The 2,899-nt window shown below is 56.7% G+C and overlaps 2 non-coding genes across 2 annotated transcripts; both read right to left on the bottom strand.

Moving 5' to 3' along the window:
- Positions 1 to 595: 595 nt before the first annotated feature.
- TRNAC-GCA (transfer RNA cysteine (anticodon GCA)) lies at positions 596 to 667 on the bottom strand. The gene has a single exon. It is a non-coding gene; the product is annotated as a tRNA-Cys (tRNA).
- A 1,259-nt stretch (positions 668 to 1,926) lies between these two features.
- TRNAC-GCA (transfer RNA cysteine (anticodon GCA)) lies at positions 1,927 to 1,998 on the bottom strand. The gene has a single exon. It is a non-coding gene; the product is annotated as a tRNA-Cys (tRNA).
- Positions 1,999 to 2,899: the final 901 nt, after the last annotated feature.

Below are 2,899 nucleotides of genomic sequence, written 5' to 3'. Positions count from 1 at the left end.
GCGGCGCTCGAACTCACGAACGGCGAGATCATGACCTGAGCCGAAGTCGGAGGCCTAACCGACAGAGCCACCAGGCGCCCCTCTGCAGGATTCTTCATACCCATCCTGCGTTTTAAGGAGGGAGCAGGGAGGATGCAGTGGGTCTAAGGCTGTGGTGGAGACAGCACCTCTGAGAAATCCCCAGGGAGAGAACAGAGGCTCTGCTTTTGATATGTTCTCTCATCCGCACAGTCCCTCCCGGGGAGTAGGAAGATGTATGTCCATACTGAACACGTGGAGGCAGTAAGAACAAAGAGATCGCCTTCTCTCTGGAGATAACAAGGTCGAGAAAAATGAGACATTAAGAGAAGGAAAGTGATGTCCCCCCGCAGGCCACGAAGGTCAAGAGTCCCCAGGTAGGTGGGAGCGGACGGGGCCAATTTCGTCAGCCTCTTCAGTCCAATGTGATCCCAGGAGCTATTGTCTGGATGATGCTCAGGGACGGGTTCTTGGGGCTGGTCTGGGTGCAGATCCTAAATTCTCATCCCAAGACAGAGCATTAACTTAATGGAGGCAGTAATTCCAATACCTGCTTCAGTAATTTAAAAGGGAGGAGAGGGGGCACCCGGATTTGAACCGGGGACCTCTTGATCTGCAGTCAAATGCTCTACCCCTGAGCTATGCCCCCACCTGCCTATGGCTTCCCATCATTGCCTTTCCACCCAGGCACCGCACTCAGGATCTCTGCGCGCCTGTGTTTTGCTCTCATCAGGATGAGTGTGGTTGTTTCTGGGAACCTCACACTCATCCCAGGGAGAGCCTCCTACCGACTCCAAGCCTCGGGGAAGGTGCTCACTGTGTCACTCATTCATTCATGGACAAAGAACTTTCTGGAGGACATGGACAAGGAGGAGCCCGCTACATGAAGAAGTAGAGGAGGCCAAGGAGGAATAAGGCCAAGGGAGGAGTACGAACAAAGATTTTTGTTTTGTTTTTTAATTTTTGTTTAGTGTTCATTCATTTTTTTTGAGAGAGAGACAGAGCCTGAGCAGGGGAGGGGCGGAGAGAGGGAGACAGCAGAATCGGAAGCAGGCTCCAGGCTCCGAGCTGTAAGTAGGTATAGAGCCCGACGCGGGGCTCGAACTCACAAACCGTGAGATCATGACCCAAGGCAAAGTTGGACGCTTCACTGACTGAGACACCCAGGTGCCCCAAGAGCAAAGAATGTTTTTAATAATTTTTTGTTTTTAGAAAGTGGGGGAGGGGCAGAGAAAGAGAGAGAGAGAGACAGACAGACAATCTTAGGCTCCATGCTGAGTGCAGAGCCTGATGCAGGGGTCCATCCCACAACCATGGGATCATGACCTGAGCCAAAATCAACAGTCTGACACTTAGGGCGCCTAGGTGGCTCAGTTGGTTAAGAATCAGACTCCTGATATCGCCTCAGGTCATGATCTCACAGTTCGTGGGTTCGAGCCCTGCATCGGGCTCTGTGCTGACAGCACGGAGCCTGCTTGGGATTCTCTCCCTCTCTCTCTCTGCCCTTCCCCCACTTGCTGTCTGTCTCTCCCTCTTTCCCTCTCTCTCAAAATAAATAAACATTAAAAAGAAAAAAGAGTGGGACACTCAACTGAGCCACCCAGCACCCCCAAAAATGTTTTTAAAGAATGGGTCAGGTGTATCTGCACATCAGGGAGGCTGGAGAACGAGGTCACAAGGAAGGTGTGCCAAGAAACGTTCTGGAAGTCTAGATTCCTGCTAATGCAGTGAGGGTGCTCCCGGACACTGTCTGTGGGGGACAGCCTGTGGCACAGCATGACCAGCCGTGCCCTCATGGAACCCTCACCGCCACCCTAGAGATGAGGACAGAACAGGACCCAGACACCCGGCCGCATGAGAACTGCTGGCCTCTTCTTGACGACTTCATGGCCAAAAGTGACCTCGGCAAGGGGGCACCCGGATTTGAACCGGGGACCTCTTGATCTGCAGTCAAATGCTCTGCCCCTGAGCTATACCCCCAGGCCTGCCTCTGAGCCTTAACTGCACCTCTTGGACTGTGCAGTTGACTTGTCCCTGGACCGTGACGGCCAAGTTCCTGGAGGCGGGCAGCCTGCCCGCTGACAGCCCGGCTCTCCCTCTCGTCGCTCACTCCTGCGTTCACATCTCCACACCTACTAACCAGCTCCCGCGTGCCAGGCTGGTCCTCCCTTCGCCTCCCCACTTCCTCTTCCTCCCTGAGCTGGGGCACTGAGGCGAGGGGTCTCTGTCCGGGTAGAAGAGCAGCTCCGGGACAGGAAGCTGGTCCCGACGCCACCCCCCCGAGACGCAGAGGACCCCTTTCTCCCTTTCCACCATACGCTCACCCGCTCAGCCCCCGAAATACCGTGCGGGAATCTGGGGCACAGCTCCGGCTTCCCGCTCGAGGAGGGGTGTCCGCCGGGATCGCTTGTGAGCCCCCAGGGCATGGAAAGCCACGGCTCCCAAGACCGGAGCAAAGGCAGGTCGCTCCGTGTGGGCAGCGAGAACGGGGAGGCGGCCAGGGGAGGGGAGGGACGGTCCCCTGATCTGAAAGGCTGGGCACTGGCGGGAGACCCAGCCAAAGAAAGCTCTTCCCACCCTGCCCCCACCCACCCGAGTCCCTATCAACCCCTCCCGGTGCCTTTCCCCCCCGGAGAAGGAGTCTTCCATAGTCTATGCCGCTTGCAGGGCTTTGGGGAAGTAGCCCTTTGGGGCAGAAATACTGAGGCAGGCCCCAGAGCCCCCGGGCTGCGGTGCGAAGTGACCGAGCACCCGAAGTGAGTCCACACGTTTGGTGCTCTCCCCCTGAGGCCGCGGGGACACCCCAAAATTGACCGCAGACCCCTCCCATCGGGTCCACCGGCCCGTTGACCCCAGGGGGTGATATTTTTAGTTCCAACTG

Source organism: Panthera pardus, unplaced genomic scaffold, assembly GCF_024362965.1.
Source record: "Panthera pardus isolate Hobbes unplaced genomic scaffold, ASM2436296v1 HiC_scaffold_9, whole genome shotgun sequence".
Lineage (NCBI taxonomy): Eukaryota > Metazoa > Chordata > Mammalia > Carnivora > Felidae > Panthera > Panthera pardus.
The sequence above is the reverse complement of the archived record's forward strand: the minus strand, read 5'-3'. Positions and strand labels throughout refer to the sequence as shown.